Below are 19649 nucleotides of genomic sequence, written 5' to 3'. Positions count from 1 at the left end.
TGTATATCTACCACACATTAATTAATGCATCGACTCATATGCAACAGAGGCTGAAACCACAAACAAGAGGTTTTCAAACTTCCTCTGTGAAACTCCTTATCAGTGGGTGTAGGCTTGCCATGATTTCAATCAATCACCAGATTTTCAGTAGTTGGAACCAACACCCGTGAATTTCCACGAAATACAGAGACTGCTCGCTGAAAAACTGCTCATCAGTGGTTTTGCATGAATTTCCCTCTAAAACAACTCTGTGTGGTAACGTTGTGTTATTATCTCATAGCGTGGTGAATGTGCAGCTCACAACTTGTCCACCAGAGCGTTGTGGAGTTGTTGGATTGTGTATTTGATGAGTTTGATGAGGGAAACCAAGAAATCCCATAATGAGCCTCCGTAGCGTAGCTCTGAGCAGCTCACGGCTCTGCTCCGCCGTTCTAAAAATAGCTTGCACCGACAATTAAAGGTAACGAACCTACTGCTATGACTATAGGGATTATGGCAATGGGCCAATTTGCCAAAAATGTTGAACTATCCCTTTAAAATGGCTTAACACAAACATAAAGTCATGGAGACATCACTGAGTCCAAGTAGTTATATTAGAGAACTGTTGTTCTCTTTAATTCTTTCAGGCTGTTTTTACAGATGCTCAAACTTGTGGTTTGAGTTAATGTTGCAGCATATCCTTTTCCCTCTAAAGTCTCTATACCTTAATTTCACCATATGAAATTAACCTTCACACATTGATTACAGTCACATGACTCTGTTTTTATGTATGTTTGTGTTCATATGTGCATTTATTGTGGTTTTGTGTACCTTCTCGCTCTTTGCTTTATAGTTACATCCGTCCTTTCTACCAAACTGACCAATGAGATGGACATGTCGGCCACTGGAAAACAGAATCTGGAGCTCCAGGTGGACCAACTGGAACAGACACAGGCCGCAATGAAGGAGGATATCAAGAACCTTGAGACTGAGAAGCAGCAGCTGAGAGAAGAAAAGCAGCGTCTGAATGAGGAAAACCAGCAAGTGAAGAGGGAAAACCAGCGTCTGAATGAGGAAAACCAGCAAGTGAAGTGGGAAAACCAGCAAGTGAAGAGGGAAAACCAGCAAGTGAAGTGGGAAAACCAGCAAGTGAAGATGGAAAACCAGCAAGTGAAGATGGAAAACCAGCAAGTGAAGAGGGAAAACCAGCAAGTGAAGTGGGAAAACCAGCAAGTGAAGAGGGAAAACCAGCAAGTGAAGTGGGAAAACCAGCAAGTGAAGTGGGAAAAACAGCATCTGAGAGAAGAAAACCAGCGTCTGAAGGAGATCCACACCGATGTCACCCCTACCTATCAGCAGTGGGCAACTGGGCAGCTGGAAGTGGATCACTGGAAGTAACCTGACTCAAGAGTAAGACCAGGAACCATGATCTGTGTCTGTGTGTCACCATCTGACCTCCACGTTCTTCCATGTTCTTTCATCTCACCTCCATATTCTTCCATGTTCCTATATCTAACCTCCACGTTCTTCCATGTTCCTCCATCTGACCTCCATTTTCCTCCATCTAACGTCCATGTTTCTTCTTGTTCCTCCTTCAGATACTGGATTGTGGCTCCAGGTGGAAACCAATCCTCAGTCACACAGACCAGAGGATGGAGAGCTGTGAGCTGTGCAGACAAACATGGATGGATCTGTGAGAAGAACACTGATTAAGATCTATCTATCTATCTATCTATCTATCTATCTATCTATCTATCTATCTATCTATCTATCTATCTATCTATCATCTATCTATCTATCTATCTATCTATCTATCTATCTATCTATCTATCTATCTATCTATCTATCTATCTATCTATCTATCTATCTATCTATCTATCTATCTATCTATCTATCTATCTATCTATCTATCCATCCATCCATCCATCCATCCATCCATCCATCCATCCATCCATCCATCCATCCATCCATCCATCCATCCATCCATCCATCCATCCATCTATCTATCTATCTATCTATCTATCTATCTATCTATCTATCTTTTCTTAGCATTTTTTGCCTGGTTAAATAAAAGTTAATGAAACGAATTAATGACTTTTATGTTTAATGTCTGCAGTGTTTCTTTGTTTGTGAAAACAATAAATAAGTTGGCAATAAATAAGTTTCCTCTAAATCATTTCCCAGGATATTTTCAGATGCTACAGTACTGCTGCTGCTCCTCTATCTGTCACTCAGCAGAGTGACAGATAAGTCTAAGTATGTATGAATTTGGTCTGTCTCTCTCCTCTCAACCCCCCCACCAGAAGGGACATTACGTGACTTATTATCTCTAGAGAGAACAGAAATAAAGAAGTGTACATGATTATATAAGAGCCAAGTTGTCTGCAGTTTTACAGTTTTTCTCAGTCGCTTTGGTGCTATTCTCAGATCAGAATGAAAGTTCTCATAACTATTAGTTCAACCTCCACAACATGTAGTCATTTGTCCACATCATAGTAGCAGTTTCTCCTTCCTCTGAACAAATTGCAAATGCTTTTGGACATGTATCAGTTGCTCTCATACAATTCTCTGCTGTTTTACAACATTATCGTTTGTTTATGTCATGTCAGTCAAAATGAACTATAGTTTTGAACGCTGAATGGTCTTTCCCTATAAAACTAATAGTCCTCATTTCATTGCTTGAGTCATTACATACAAAATTCTTGAACTAGTTTTCAAAATCTGTCAAACTAGTTTTAAATTTTGGGAGAAGCACTGTGAATTCAATTATTCAAACATTTACAGTAAGGAACAATAGGTATGTATGGTATTGGACAGTAATTCAGCACTAAACAATCTGCACTGCTGTCATTGTGTCAGGCATTACTGTAAGATACAGTGGGACAAGAACTTTTTTACATTTACATTTAGACTTACAGCTTCACTAGAGAACAGATTTACTGTGTTGTAATGTATTACAGCAACCACAGTAAAGATTTCCCATCTTTACAGTACGGTACTGTACTACAGCATTTTACAAGTAGGAAGCACTTTTACAGTATTGTACACTACAGTAATAATGGTTGATGCAGTAGCCTACATGTACTGTACATTACTGTAATTTTACTCTGCATCACATAGGATTACAAGACAACCTCACAGAGGTGGAAGAGACTGAGCCCATTACAAACAATGGCATAAGGTTGAAAGAGATACAATGTAAGGATGACATTACTGTATCTTTGGGAATATTGAATCTGTTTCAATCGCTACAATTGACAGAGTGATGTAGATGAAAATGTGACTGGAACGTCTGGATGTGCAGGAATGATTTACAGTACTCTGTAGGTTCAGTTACTATATGTTTGTTGTAGATGACTGTAGTGTATTTTTCCTTTGAACAATGCTGTGAACAAATCAGAATTGCAAAGAGCATATGCAGTAGAAATGTGAAACATACATATTCAGTATCTCCACTAAATACAGTAATGTGTAACTTTACTGTAGTTTTCACATGGCTACAAGTAGTGTATAGTGCTGTCTTGAGCATTTTCAGGTAGTATCATCACTTTTTGCATTGGAAAACACTTAGAGAATAAAGTGTCCTAATGAAAACATGACAAAGCCATTTGACTATCTTGTTCATAAACGATGGTGTCAGGACTTCTCATTTTGACGACACTGACAGTTTCATTGACATGAGTACTTGCTTTTGAGGGATGGACAATCCATTTTGAGCAAGTGACGCGCTTTTGCAGGTCATCCACTAGGTTTTGCAGTTTGTGATAATTGTTCTGAGAAATGCACTAACTGTTGTGCAAATGTTAAGAGTGATGTGAGAAAAGCACCAAAGCGACTGAGAAAAACTGTAACTGACTTCCTGTTACACCATCGAGGTGTGAACTGCTAAGAACCAGGCACATGCACACATACGGCCCGAGGGGCTTGAGCCCCTGCCCTTTTTGCCTCGTATTAAAAAGTGCCCTTTTTTTCAATAAAATAAATAAATTCCTGTTGTGCATGGGGATATAAACAACGGTGGTGTAATAATGCCACGGTTATCTACTGTACACATTTCCTTGTAATATACATGGTATATGACAGACGGAGACTGACAAAGAGGAACAAGCTGTTGCCTCATCAATAACTCAATGAGAAACGTCACAGTGGAGCGACTTAAACCTTTGTAAATTATAAATCCATCAACATCACTTCCTTGTCGGTTCTGACAAGTCACCTTCCACTTATTCAACAAGCTTATATGAGTCTTATTTCAGAAAAGCTTCCATTTGTGTTTGTTTAGCTAACTGCTTGTTAAGAGTTAAGCCCCACCCCGTCCTGTCTAACATCACCTGAATGTAGTGAACAACAGCAGCAACAGGAGGAATCACTCACTCAGCTTGATTTCACTATTTGAATTTGTTTCCAGATGTTGAGTTAATTGCTGCTGTTCTGAAACATGCACAGTAGCAGTCACAGTAGTCATTTCTTGCTTTTGTCACATATAGATGTGTAGCCTGTACTTCTATTTTGCACTTGCACTCACATGATTTTTTTTTTCTGCAAGCCATGTTAATGTGCACCCAATACCATATTGGCCTTAGCCTACCAGTTCAGAAGTCATGACTCTGTTTCGGGAAGTTGGGAAATTGGTCCAGCATGTTGACTGCAGTCCTGAAGGCGTGCAGGCTTTTTCTACCGACTGAATAGTGACTGTAATTTAATTTAATTTATTTATTTTGATATAAAGGCCTGAAAAAAATGTACATACTGCCCTTTTCTGATGTTGAGCCCCTGCCCCTCTATAGTCATGTGCACGTCCCTGCTAAAAACACACAGAAAGCAGAACTAACGAGTGCTGCAGGAGCAAAGTGTGTGAAGTATAGATGTTTGCCATGTATAGTAAATATGTATTTGTTATTGAAGCCGGTAATCAAACCCTATGCAGAAGTTTAATGTAAAACAACACAACACTAAGAGCAGACAGCATCAGTCCATCGCCCTCACATTGTGCAGAGCAGAGAGGTGAAGCTGAGCTGGTCGACATGATGACGAAGATCTGACAGTTATAAACTCAAAGCAGAAGTTCAGTCCAACACCTCAGTATAAACTTCAGCTTGCCTCCGACACATACATACAGTACATCTCATCACAAACATTCAGATCAGCTGTTTGAGATGAAGACCAAACGTCAGGAGTTGTCGGTGACTTACAATCCTGCTGTGAGTGCATCTGCAGGTAAGATCTCACTACACCTGCTGCATCGCTGGTGGATGTAGTTCAGGGTCAGGACTGGGAGGGGGGGGGGGTTAGATTTTAGTTCAGTGGAGGTAAAAATTTACGATTCTCTAACTCAACAACTCCAGCTCAGTCTGGAGATCTGCAGAGATGTTCTTTACAGTTTCTGCAGCTCGATAAGAAACAATAAAACACTGTTTATTGTTTCTATCCGGACCCATGACCAATCTCTGATAGATTAACGAGAATATAGTTCATTCTCCTGGAGCTAGACAGTGGCATGCAAAACTTTGGGCACCCCCGGTCAAAGTTTCTGTTAATGTGAACAGTTCAGCAAGTGAAAGATGAAATGATCTCCAAAAGGAGACTTGAGCTGTTGTTGAGGAATATTTATGTGTGAAAACTACATGATGGTCTGTTCAAACAATATCAAACAGACCTCCTGTCGTGTTCCTGAGTCAGTAAGTGTTAGTAAGAAAACTCACACTCACTTTGACCAAGGTATTTATCTACTATTTACACACTGTGATAGTTTCCAAAGGGGGAGCTATAGGTACTAACTATGCAGGGGCCAAACCTTTGCTGCAGACCCTTTTCCTTTTCTGTCATTTTGAAAATGTAAAAGATAAAGACAAAAAAACATACATTGTTTAAATGTAAAGGGAATATCTGCCTTTTGGAGAATCATTTCATCTTCCACTTGATGATCTGTTCACATTAACAGACATTTGGACCAGGGGGGGACAAACTTTTGCATGGCACTGTTAATTGTCAATACGACAATAGCTTGTGCCAATCAAATCGTTTGTTCAGCTTGTGCGACCAATGACAAGAGAGAGACAGAAGGGAGACGGGCTGATGACATCATGGTTTAGACTCCAAAATAAGTAAAGTTGATGCTGAAAAGCGAACTTTTAAAGATGATGGCACTGACGACAAGATTCAAACTACTGGCAGGGCTGTCACATACCACCCATTTCTCGCACTAAGGGTGTTTTTACACATACTGGTGCGTACCACCCAAACGCACTGCACTCCAGCTCAATGTTCAACTGGGCTGATCTAAATAATGCCTGTGTAAAAACACCCTAACAAATAAAGTAAAAGAGGAACTATGCAGGATTTTTAGCTTAACCATGCTACATTTTTTACTTTAATTAAACAGTTTTGGAGTAATTGTGATGGTTTAGTTTTAGTTTGAAGTTGTTGGATTGTGTGTTTGATGAGTTTGACAAGGGAAAGGCAAAATACTGCTTCGTCAATCTCAAAATAGCTTGCATTGACAATCAATGCTCTGTTTGCACTTTTTCTAAAAGAAGCACTTTGTTATGTATTTTATTCTATGGTTTCAGGCAATTTCTGTTCTCTTTAACTTGAACTTGGAGTTGGACTAATTTTGTTTATGGTAAAATTGCTAGTCGTTCACTACAAGTGCAGAATGTTCAAAGTTTATATGAAAATAATTATGAAAATGTGTGATGCTAATTTAATGGACATAGGGGTAGGCTATACAATTTGGACTTCATGAGGTTCGAACCACACTTGGACAAAGGTTTAGTAGCTTCCTGCTCAGTGCATCTGTATGATTTTCTGTTTCAGGGGAACTCGACGATGAGAACGAATATGTGAACTCAGCAATGTGCACTGTTAATCATGACCCAGACACTCCACACTCAGGTCTGTTCTTTAAACATAACTGATCAGAGACAGGTTTACTGACATAGACACATACCTACAGCATCTGTGTTATTTTCAGACTGTTAATTGACAGAAAACCAGATTCCTTATATACAAACATGTGAAATGTGTAATTTAGTCTGAAAGAAAACAGTTTAATCTGCAAGAATCGATCAGTGATCATCTCATCTCACAGCAGATCAACCAGACATCAGGATTCAGTTCTTGGTCAAGTCTCTTGGATCTGTGGCCGTGTGCTGGGCCGTACTGCTGGTGATCATGGTTCTGAGGATCCACTGTGAGTACCAACCCCGACCCAAAGCCAGGACACAGAGAACAGATCAACCATTAGATTCACTTCCTCTCTGACAGCCAGTGTCTATATAAACCTCACTATCACACATTAATTAAAGCAGAAGTAAGTGGTCCGGTCGTTTTCGCTAATGCTGCGTTCCAGGCAGGCTTTTGAAACCGTAAATTACAGCTTCAAGTCACAACTTACGACTTTGTAGCGTTCCAGGCAACCCACTCGTGTTTTTCCGACCTGTTTTACCGGTGAAAGTCACTATAACGGCCACTCGTAACTTCCGACCGGTGAACTCGTACCAGATCGAACTGGTACCACTTCACGGTCGGAAAAATACGAGTTTCCTTGAACGCACCATAACAGTCCTCGTCCCTACGTCGCCACATTCACGGCGTTCCTTGGCTGCACACACAGCCCTGCATGCCGTTCTCTCTCCTCATTGGATACAAACTGTAGGATACGATAAATGTTTTCTCCTCGACTCAGAGCAGAGCAGAGGGACTGAGAGACCCGTGTTTCAGTCCAAACACTCTATGTAAGTGATTGCTGTCGGAAGATATAACTATTTAAGACTTATATTAACACAAATATATCACTTACTTCTGCTTTAATGCATCGACTCATATGTAACAGAGGCTGGAACCACAAACAAGAGGTTTTCAAACTACCTCTGTGAAAATCTCATCAATGGGTGTAGCCTTGTCATGATTTCAATCACCAGAAGTTGATACCAACAACAAAGTAAGAACAGAGTTAAAGGGATACTTAAACATTTTGGCAAATTGGCCCATTGCCATAATCCCTATAGTCTTGTTACCTACCTTGGGCGGCCCTTTGCTGCGTGTCGTTCCACCTCTCTCTGCCTCTGCATTTCCTGTCTCTCTCGACTGCGATGTCAATTAAAGTCCAAAAGCCCCAAAAAATATATTTAAAAAACAAACAAACATGAAGTCTGCATCGCTGCATCAGTAGTACTATGATCCGACACAGTCTCTGTCCTGACTCCTGCATGTTCTAGGCTGGGTCAAATGTGTGTCTGACCTGGCGTGAGATTTTTACGTACCCTAAGCTCAGGTTCAAATTGATAAATGTCGATCCTTGCAGGAGATTTGGCGTGTACGCACATTTGAAAAATGACGGCCATTGAGGGTTAGGACCATGTTCTCCACTTCCATTGTCGATTCAGCCATTCAAAGCTGTGGCCATAAGGTCTCCGGTGCCTGCCGGTGGTGGACACTGAAGTAAGGGATCTGGTCAAGCTGAAGAAGGAGTCCTATCGAGCCTCCTTGGCTCTTGGGACTCCTGAGGCAGCTGATGGGTACCGGCAGGCAAAGGGTGCTGCAGTTCAGGCAGTTGAGGAAGCAGAAAACTCAGGCCTGGGAAAAGTTCGGGGAGGCCGTGGAGGAAGACTATGGTTGGCCTTGAAGAAATTCTGGCAAACCATTCGGCATCTCAGAAGGGGGAAGCAGTGCTCCACCAACACTGTTTATAGTGGAGGAGGGGAGCCGTTGACCTCGACTGGGTACATTGTCAGGCAGTGGAAGGAATATTTTGAGGATCTCCTCAATCCCACTGACACGTCTTCCATAGAGGAAGCAGAGACTGAGGACTCAGAGGTTGATTCATCCATCACTCAAGCTGAAGTCACTGAAGTAGTTCAGAAGCTCCTCAGTGGCAAGCTACTGCTGTTGGATGAGATCCGCCCTGAGTACCTCAAGTCTCTGGATGTTGTTGGGCTGTCGTGGCTGACACGCCTCTGCAGCATCGCGTGGCAGTTGGGGACAGTGCCTCTGGACAGGCAGACTGGGGTGGTGGTCCCTCTATTCAAGAAGGGGGACCGAAGGATGTGTTCCAACTATCGGGTGATCACACTCCTCAGCCTCCCTGGGAAAGTCTATTCCAGGGTACTGGAGAGGACAATTCAACTGATACTCCAACCCCGGATCCAGGAGGTACTGGAACACTGGACCAGCTCTATACCCTCCACAGGGTGCTTGAGGGTTCATGGGAGTTTGCCAAACCACTCCACATGTGCCTTGTGGACTTAGAGAAAGCATTCGACCGTGTCCCTCGTGGCATCCTGTGGGAGTTGCCAGCAGTAAGTCAGACCTGTTCCCTTGTTCCACTGGGAGGAGGACCCAGGGAAGACACTGGACATACTGGAGTGACTTTGTCACTTGGCTGGCCTGGGAACGCCTTGGGATCCTCCCGAAAGAGCTGGGGGAAGTGTCCAGGGAGAGGGAAGTCAGGGCGTCCTTGCTTAGACTGCTGCCCCCATGACCCTAAGCAGAAGAAGACCGAATGGAACAGAACAGATTTTAGCACAAACTCATACTCATACTACACAGTAACCGAAAGAGAGATGGTGATGTTGTGCATGTGAGAATGTCCTGTTATCTTAAACTGACTCTTAGACTGACTCACTGTTGGAGAATCACTCTAGTGGTCAGGAGAGGAACTGTTGCCTCACAGGTTGATTACAGCATTCAATTAGTGTCACATGACGACTACTCTGATTTTATGTATGTTTGTGTTCATATGTGTATTTATTGTGGGTTTTTTTTTACCTTCTCACTTTTTACTTTATAGTTACATCCGTCCTTTCCACCAAACTGACCAACGAGATGGACGTGTCAGCCAATGCCAAACAGAACCTGAAGCTCCAGGTGGACCAACTGGAACAGAAACAAGCCACCATGAAGGAGGATATCAAGAACTTGGAGACTGAGAAGCAGCAGCTGAGAGAAGAAAAGCAGCATCTGAAAGAGGAAAACCAGCAGCTTAACAAGACAAACCAACGTCTGAACGAGGAAAACCAACAAGTGAAGAGGGAAAAACAGCAGCTGAGAGAAGAAAAGCAGCATCTGAATGAGGAAAACCAGCAAGTGAAGAGGGAAAAACAGCAGCTGAGAGAAGAAAACCAGCAACTGATAAAGACAAACCAGCATCTGAATGAGGAAAACCAGCATCTGAACAAGACAACCCAGAGTTTGAATGAGGAAAACCAGCAGCTGAACAAGACAAACCAGCATCTGAACTTGGAAAACCAGCGTCTGAACGAGGGAAACAGGCATCTGTATGACGAAAACCAGTATCTGAACAAGACAAACCAGCATCTGAACGAGGAAAACCAGCATCTGAACATGGAAAACCAGTATCTGAACAAAACAAACCAGTGTCTGAACGAGGAAAACCAGCGTCTGAACAAGACAAACCCGTGTCTGAACCTTACGACCGTCAACACTACATCTTGGCAGTGGAGAAGTCCACCACTTAACTATACCGACTACCACTTCAGCAGATGTATGACTAGGGGCCCTAGTTTGCTGGCGCAGCGCAGGTGGCGCAAGGTAGCGCAGCCGGTCTAATGCAAGTTTCGACCAGCGCAGCCTAGCGCAAAGTCAGATTGGAAGATTGGCAGATCGCGCTGCGCTGAGATAGGCGTGGCCGCGCAGCAGGGGGAGGCGTCACAGATTCAGCTTGGTGCAGTGGAAGTTTTGTCCGAAAATGTCCCGCCGAGGTTGCGCTGAAAGCTCGCCACCTCCAACCAGGTCTAGTCTCAGCGCAGCGCGAAGCGCAGCAGGTGCAGTGCAAGTTTGGCTGACTGACCTGCAGTGCACACACGTCACCAAGACCTCACAGGCAGATCTCCACAGTTCCAGACACATTTCAATGCAATAAATATCCACAATAACCACTATTTAATGCAACTAACGGAATCAACACGTGAATTTATATCTATATAGATTGTCCCGTCACATCTGACGTCAGATCAAAGCAGAGATCAAAGGCTGTTGGCAGCGTAAAGGAAACTCCACCTGAATTAACACAGCAGGGACGAACTGGCACTGAAAAGCAGCTGTGGATGTCCCAAAAGCAGGACTGAGGGTGGATGACTGCATGTCGCTGCCGTGTTGAGATACCACTCTGCCCTTGTGATGATCGCTTTATTTATTTATTTATTTATTTACTTATTAATTCATTAGCGGAGAGCGACCGCATCACGCAGCCGTAATGAAAAACAAAACACAAATCATCATCTCTCTTAGTCCACCACAACAGCCTCGGTATCAGATAGTCAGTATATAGCCCACTACAGTATACTCAGCATCTCATCACAGAAAAAAAAGAGAAAAAAAGAGACGGACAGAGAGAGAGAGAGAGAGAGAGAGAGAGAGAGAGAGAGAGAGAGAGAGGGAGGGAGAGAGAGAGCGCGAGTCCTTTACGCTGATTTAATCCACATGGTCTGTGTTTATGTTGTGATTAGTGTACACCTGTCATCTTGCTTACACAGGGTTTGAATAAATGTGAGTTTCTTTATTAGTGTATTAGTTGTTTCTTAGATTGGGTAGGGGTTCTCAGTGTATCAGATCAATCCTGGTTAAGTATATTAGTAAACTCATTATTGGTCACTCTGAGCTCGGACCTCCGGACCAAAACAGCTGTTTCCTCCTGGGAGAGGTTCGGCCTCTGGCGTCGCTGTCTCCTCCGTCCATGTCAAAGTATAAAATGACAAACTTGCAGCGCGCATCACCCGCCGCGCAGTTAAAGGTGAGGAGAGGAGCTCCTTTGATTGGTGAAGATCTGACTCGGCTGTGTCAAACCCACTCCACGCCTTTCTCTCCTCCTCCTGTCTCCCTCCCGCCCTGTCTCCTCCCTCTTCACCGTTTGCGCCGGTGGGAGGGACGAGGGGAGGGGTTGCGCTAGTCTAAGTCTGACTGCGCGGCCCAGCAAACTTGCGAAATGGACCTGGGCCACACCCCGTTGGCGTGGCGAAGCTGCGCTGATGCTAGACTTCACCTGGTCGACGAAACTAGGGCCCAGAGTGTCTTTATCCAGAAATAATCAATAATGACTCCACAGTGCAGCGATCAGTAATGTAACTGTTTGGTTTCCCTCAGGGAGGCGGAGTCTATCCTGTCCCGCAGGATGGACTCACTTCCTGTCCAGCTGCTACGTCATCGATCGCCACGATCCGAGGAGCTGGGACGACGCTCGAGACAAATGCAGAGGACAAGGCGCTAACCTGGTCGTCATAGAGACAGCAGTGGAACAGGTGAGGAAGAGTGTGTTCACCAGCAGAGCTGTGCGGTGGCTCAGAGGGGTCAAATTTAATCACACAACAAATAAATCTGTCTGTGGTCATCAGGACTTCATCTCCAACAGCACCGTGGCTGATCTGGGCTCTGACAGCTTCTGGATCGGACTCAGAGTTGAACTGGGCAGCTGGAAGTGGATCACTGGAAGTAACCTGACTCAAGAGTAAGACCAGGAACCATGATCTGTGTCTGTGTGTCACCATCTGACCTCCACTTTCTTCCATGTTCCTCCATCTGACCTCCATTTTCTTCTATGTTCCTCCATCTGACCTCCACGTTCTTCCATGTTCCTCTATCTAACCTCCGTTTTCCTCCATCTAACCCTCCATGTTACTTCTTGTTCCTCCTTCAGATACTGGACTGTGGCTCCAGGTGAAGACCAATCCTGTGCGACCTCAGTCACAGAGACCAGAGGATGGAGAGCTGTGAGCTGTGCAGACAAACATGGATGGATCTGTGAGAAGAAGGCTGATTAAGATCTGTCTCTCTCTGTCTGTCTGTCTGTCTGTCTGTCTATCTATCTATCTATGCAAGTTGATCACCTTTGAGTTATCTTTACAGTCTGTATGCTTTTGCCCCCTAGGAGGTCCTTCACCTCCCACCAGGCCATTGCCTAAATAAGAGTCTTTTCTTAGCAATTTTTGTCTGGTTAAATAAAGGTTAATGAAATGAATGAATGACTTTGATGTTTAATGTCTGCAGCTTTTCTTTCTTTGTGTAAACAATAAATGAGTTGGCAACAAATACGTTTCTTCTAAATCATTTTCAGCTGCTACAGTACCGCTGCTGCTCCTCTATCTCTCACTCAGCAGAGAAAACCCTCCTGCTCATGGTCCAATACTGGAAACACCCATCAACTCAAAGTCTCTATTTTTCTCGCTAGGCACTTCTTTGGAAAAGAAATCGTTAGCGGGGTCTAAAAAAGTCAAACAGAGCTCTAGTTGCTGATGACACCATGTGATAGATCATTTTCCAGGACAACTCAAGCTTTTCCAGGACATTTGACTTGTTTTTCTCAATTTCCATGTGTTTTCCATGACTAAAAAAATTGGTCAACCAGTATCGATGCCCTATGTATCTGACAAATAAGCAGAAGAAAATCCCATCATTAGTTCTTATGAGAAGGAAAAGAATAGCAGTCAAAGATGGTAAGAAAGTATCCTCAGGGCAAGACAGGAGCTGCTGACCGCTGATTGTAGATTCTACCGATTGTTGAACGCCCCCAAGTGTCGTCACAGAGCGTTGTGCCCAAGTCGAGGTTCAACTTGGGTGCAATGTGCATGCAAGAATGGCACCACATATACAATGAAAGGGAAGTTGTGCGCAGCCTTTGTTCACTGTGTCCTGCGTGAAAAGGGCTTTATACCTTTATGGTCTGTCTCCCTCCACCTACCCCCCCTCCCGCAGAAGGGACTTAAATAATCATCTAGTGAAACAGAAATAAAGAAGTGTGTTTGATTACAAAGTTGTCTGAAAAGTTTTAACTCTGACTTCCTGTGGTTGTGTTAAAGCAGAAGTAACGAGTGCTGCAGGAGCAGAGTGTGTGATGTATGGATGTTTGTCATATACAGTGAAGATGTATTTTTATTGAACCAGGTAATTGAATCCTATTGAGATCCAACACTATGATCCAACACTAAGAGCAGACAGCATCAGTCCATCACCCTCACATTGTGCAGAGCAGTGAGGTGAAGCTGAGCTGGTCGACATGATGACGAAGGTCTGACTGTTATAACCTCAAAGCAGAAGTGCAGTCCAACACAAGACTAAAACTCAGCACTCCTCTGATACACACACACACTCTCTCATCACATCCATCCAGATCAGCACCATGTATGAGATGAAGACCAAACCTCAGGAGTCGTTGGTGACTCATAATCCAGCTGTGAGAGCATCTGCAGGTAAGATCTCACTGCACCTGCTCCATCGCTGGTGGAGTTGGTTCAGGGTCAGGACTTTGTAGTTCAAGGGGGTAAAAAGAGCTCAGTTTGCACATCAGCAGAAATGTTCCTTACAGTTTCTGCAGCTTGATAAGAAACAATAGCCATGTTTACATGGATCAGTCACGGGATGTTTTGATTTCTAGAGTTCTCACTGGGCCTGAAGATTAAAATCCGACCGGACTGGACCGGGCACGAACTCGATGCGGCTTACTAGCATTAATTCTCGAAGAACACTCAGTGCATGTTACACGGCTGTAAAACGTCCGTTCAGAATAAATGCAGTGTCTCATGTAAACACCAGATCAGATTGGATCATAAACCATTAAAACCGGAAAGACTCCTTTGGAATGAATTCAGTCAGGAAGAGGAAAAAGTGTCCATGGAAACGCACCTAATACAACATGTTGTTTTCCGCCTCCTGCTCAGTGCATCTTCATGACTTTTCTGTTTCAGAGGAACTCAACAATGACGAAGACGACGATGAGTCTGAATATGAAAACTCAGCGATGTGCACTGTGAATTATAAACCGGGTCTGTTCTTTAAGCCTTCATAACTGAGCTGATCTGTTTGATTATTAAACATGACAATTATTACCCAATATTTCCCTCACATCTTTTTAGTAAACACTGGTCATCACCAATTTTCTTTTGGGGAAGTTTCTGGTCAACAAACCTGATTCCTATAAAAACAAAGTAACTGATTTATTTTACTTCCTCATGTGCTGATGTGTCGTGTTAATGGATTCATTCTTTGTTTTTGATTTATTGGTCTGACAGGAAACAGTTTGATCTATAGGAATTGATCAGTGGTCATTAACACCAGCTGATTATCGTCTCATCTCCCAACAGATCAATCAGACACCAGGATTCAGTCCGTGGTCAGGCCCCTCTCGCTTGTGGCCGTGTGCTGGGCCGTACTGCTGGTGATCATGGTTCTAAGGATCCACTGTGAGTACCAACCGGACACGATGAGAACTTCTTAGACCTCAATATCTCCAAGACTAAGGAGGCAATTATTGATTTTTAACAGGCAAACTCAACCTTACATGTAGAATTATACATAACCATGAAGATGAGATTGTTGACACGTAAAAGTACTTGGGAACAATGTTAAACTCTAAACTGAGGTTGAGATAACCATTAGTTTCACTTCCTCTCAGACAGCCAGTGTCTATATAAACCTCTGTATATTTATCACATGTGAACTAATGGCAACTCATGTGACAGAAACCACAAACAGAGGCTTTCTCGCGCTCTCAGTGAAATTCTTCATCAAACTGAACTGAACTAGACATTTCTTTTAAAGTCTCTCTATTCTATCATATGAAATCAGCCTATAAACACATCAGTCCTGATTCTTGAAGCTTTTACGCGTATGTCTGACTCATCAGTCCACCTTCACAACTTCACCATCTGTACCAGTCCCTCCAGAAAAACACCATTATGCAATCATATAATTCAACGCATTTAACCAGCCAAAGCCCGCATTGTCGAACTTTTTCAAAGACACCGCACTTTCGCCACAAAATGTGATGTAATTATGCAATAAACCAAACTGGGAAAAGCTTAGAGCAAACAAACCCTCAATGCATAAGACAAATCAGAATCATTTACCGACGAAAATAAGTGAAAAAGATCAAAGCAATGCAGTTTCCAGATGACATGACATGAAAGTCCTGGATGGGCCACCTTTAGTTATCTACTGTTGTTGTTAGCAATGTTAGCTAAAACCAGCCAACAACACACCACATGATAGTCTGTGTATAAAAGCAACATGATAAACAGAGCCATGTTCAGCTTTTATTCACTGTTGATACACAGAGAATCACTTTTGTGTTCAGGAGAGGAACTGCAGCGTGACAGGTTGATAATTGTTGATTAATTGATAATTGTTAGTGTCACATGATGACAACTCTGATTTTATGTACTGTATGTTTGTTTTTATATGTACATTTATTTCGATTTTTTTTTTTTACCTTCTTGCTGTTTATAGTTACATCCGTCCTTTCCACCACACTGAGCAACGAGATGGACGTGTCTGCCAATGTCAAACAGAACCTGGAGCTCCAGGTGGACCAACTGAAACAGACACAAGCCGCCATGAAGAACCTGGAGATTGAGAACCAGCAGCTGAAAGAAGAAAACCAGCAAGTGAAGAGGGAAAACCAGCAGCTGAAGGGGATTCGCACCACTGCCCCTTGGTCATGGACAACACAGGACTGGAGAAGACGAATGCATGATCAAGTCACCCCGAGTTACCCCACCAACCCTCAGCCGCGGTGGATGCAGGACTGGAGAGGACGAACGAGTACTAATGTCTACCCTAGTTACGCCGCAACCCCTCAGCCGCGGTGGATGCAGGACTGGAGAGGACGAATGCATCCTCATATCTACCCCACTTACCCCACCACCCCTCAGCCTAGGGTGACGCAGGACTGGAGAAGACGAACTTATCCTCGTATCTACCCCACTTACCGCACCACCCCTCAGCCATGGAGGATGCAGGACTGGAGAGGACGAATGCATCCTCATATCTACCCCACTTACCCCACCACCCCTCAGTCGTGGAGGATGCAGGACTGGAGAAGACGAATGCATCCTGATGCCACCCCCAGTTACCCCACCACCCCTCGGCCATGGAGGATGCAGGACTGGAGAAGACGAACATATGATCATGCCTACCCCAGTTACCCCACCACCCCTCAGCCGTGGAGGATGCAGGACTGGAGAATACAAATGCATCCTCATATCTACCCCACTTACCCCACCACCCCTCGGCCGTGGGTGATGAAGGACTGGAGAAGACGAACTTATCCTCGTATCTACCCCACTTACCCCACCACCCCTCGGCCATGGAGGATGCAGGACTGGAGAAGACGGATGCATCCTCATATCTACCCCACTTACCCCACCATCCCTCAGCCTTGGGTGACGCAGGACTGGAGAAGACGAACGTATCCTCATATCTACCCCACTTACCCCACCACCCCTCGGCCGTGGGTGATGCAGGACTGGAGAAGACGAATGCATCCTGATATTACCCCAAGTTACCCCACCACCCCTCAGCCTTGGGGGATGCAGGACTGGAGAAGACGGACGTATGATCATGCCTACCCCACCACCCCTCAGCCGTGGAGGATGCAGGACTGGAGAAGACGAACGTATGATCATGCCTACCCCACTTACCCCACCACCCCTCGGCCGTGGGTGATGCAGGACTGGAGAAGACGAATGCATCCTCATGCCTACCCCACTTACCCCACCACCCCTCGGCCTTGGGTGACGCAGGACTGGAGAAGACGAATGCATCCTCATATCTACCCCACTTACCCCACAACCCCTCGGCCGTGGAGGATGCAGGACTGGAGAAGACGAACGTATACTCATATCTACCCCACTTACCCCACCACCCCTCGGCCGTGGAGGATGCAGGACTGGAGAAGACGAACACATACTCATATCTACCCCACTTACCCCACCACCCCTCGGCCGTGGAGGATGCAGGACTGGAGAAGACGAACGCATCCTCAATTCTACCCCACTTACCCCACCACCCCTCGGCCGTGGAGGATGCAGGACTGGAGAAGACGAACACATACTCATATCTACCCCACTTACCCCACCACCCCTCGGCCATGGGTCATGCAGGACTGGAGAAGACGAACGCATCCTCATATCTACCCCACTTACCCCACCACCCCTCGGCCATGGAGGATGCAGGACTGGAGAAGACAAACTTATACTCATATCTACCCCACTTACCCCACCACCCCTCAGCCGTGGAGGATGCAGGACTGGAGTAGACAAATGCAACTTCAAGCCACCCCCACCGCCCCCCCTAACCCTCGACCGTGGACAACAGATTTTTACCTCAGTAGATGTATGACAGAGTGTCTTTATCCAGAAATAATACTGAATAATGACTCCACAGAGCAGTGATCAGTAATGTAACTGTTTGATTTTCCTCAGGGAGGCGGAGTCTACCCTGTCCTGCAGGATGGATTCACTTCCTGTCCAGCTGCTACGTCATCGATCGCCGTGATCCGAGGAGCTGGGACGACGCTCGAGACAAATGCAGAGGACGAGGCGCCCACCTGGTCGTCATAGAGACGGCAGAGGAACAGGTGAGGAAGACTGTGTTCACCAGCAGAGCTGTGCGGTGGCTCAGAGGGGTCAAATAAAATCAATCACACAACAAATAAATCTGTCTGTGGCCGTCAGGACTTCATCTTCAACAGCACCGTGGCTGATCTGGGCTCTGACAGCTTCTGGATCGGACTCAGAGTTGAACTGGGCAGCTGGAAGTGGATCACTGGAAGTAACCTGACTCAAGAGTAAGACCAGGAACCATGATCTGTGTCTGTGTGTCACCATCTAACCTCCACTTTCTTCCATGTTTCTCCGTCTAATCTCCACGTTCTTCTGTTTTTCTCCATCTAACCTCCATGTTCCTCCGTTTTTCTCCATCTGACCTCCACGTTCTTCCATGTTCCTACATCTGACCTCCACGTTCTTCCATGTTTCTCTGTCTAATCTCCACGTTCTTCTGTTTTTCTCCATCTGACCTTCACATTCTTCCATGTTCCTCCATCTAACATCCATGTTCCTCTGTTTTTCTCCATCTGACCTCCACTTTCTTCCATGTTCCTCCATCTGACCTCCATGTTCCTCTGTTTTTCTCCATCTGACCTCCATTTTCTTCCATGTTTCTCCATATTCCTACAGGTACCTCCATGTTTCTCCATCTGACCTCCATGTTCCTCTGTTTTTCTCCATCTGACCTTCACATTCTTCCATGTTCCTCCATCTGACCTCCACGTTCTTCTATGTTCCTCCATCTAACCTCCATGTTTTTTCATGTTCTTCCATCTAATCTCCACGTTAATCTGTTTTTCTCCAACTCACCTCCATGCTCTTCCATGTTTCTCTACCTGACCTCCATGTTCTTCCATGTTCCTCTATCTAACCTCCATGTTTGTCACTCTGACCTCAATCTAACCTCAATGTTCCTCACTGTTCCTCCATCTAACCTCCATGTTCATCCATGTTCCTCCATCTGACCTCCATTTTCTCTATTTTTCTACATCTAACGACCATGTTCCTTCTTGTTCCTCCTTCAGATACTGGACTGTGGCTCCAGGTGAAGACCAATCCTGTGCGACCTCAGTCACAGAGACCAGAGGATGGAGAGCTGTGAGCTGTGCAGACAAACATGGATGGATCTGTGAGAAGAAGGCTGATTAAGATCAATTGATCTGTCTGTCTGTCTAAGTTGATCATCTTGGAGTATCTTTGCGTTCTTTATGTTTAACTTGATGTTTAGTGTCTGCAGCTTTTCTTTGTTTGTGTAAACGCACAAAGTTTCTGATTCTGAAGTTTCTGTTTGATGTTGTTATTGTGCGTCAGTGCTGTTGTTTCCTGTTTGTG

The 19649-nt window shown here is 44.5% G+C and overlaps 3 long non-coding RNA genes across 3 annotated transcripts; all 3 read left to right on the top strand.

The window, feature by feature from the left end:
- The first annotated feature begins 12081 nt into the window (after positions 1–12081).
- Positions 12082–12769, top strand: LOC146972992 (uncharacterized). The gene is made up of 3 exons (XR_015037696.1): positions 12082–12236; positions 12330–12442; positions 12632–12769. It is a non-coding gene; the product is annotated as an uncharacterized LOC146972992 (long non-coding RNA).
- Positions 12770–14127: 1358 nt separating this feature from the next.
- Positions 14128–16328, top strand: LOC146972991 (uncharacterized). The gene is made up of 3 exons (XR_015037762.1): positions 14128–14180; positions 15081–15170; positions 16216–16328. It is a non-coding gene; the product is annotated as an uncharacterized LOC146972991 (long non-coding RNA).
- Positions 16329–18191: 1863 nt separating this feature from the next.
- Positions 18192–19649, top strand: LOC146972990 (uncharacterized). Its single transcript, XR_015037801.1, has 3 exons — positions 18192–18346; positions 18444–18556; positions 19343–19649. It is a non-coding gene; the product is annotated as an uncharacterized LOC146972990 (long non-coding RNA).

The sequence above is a fragment of the Trachurus japonicus genome, chromosome 15 (assembly GCF_045865225.1).
Source record: "Trachurus japonicus isolate A0001 chromosome 15, Traja_1.0".
Taxonomy (NCBI): Eukaryota; Metazoa; Chordata; class Actinopteri; order Carangiformes; family Carangidae; genus Trachurus; species Trachurus japonicus.
This window is presented reverse-complemented; position numbering and strand designations above follow the sequence as displayed.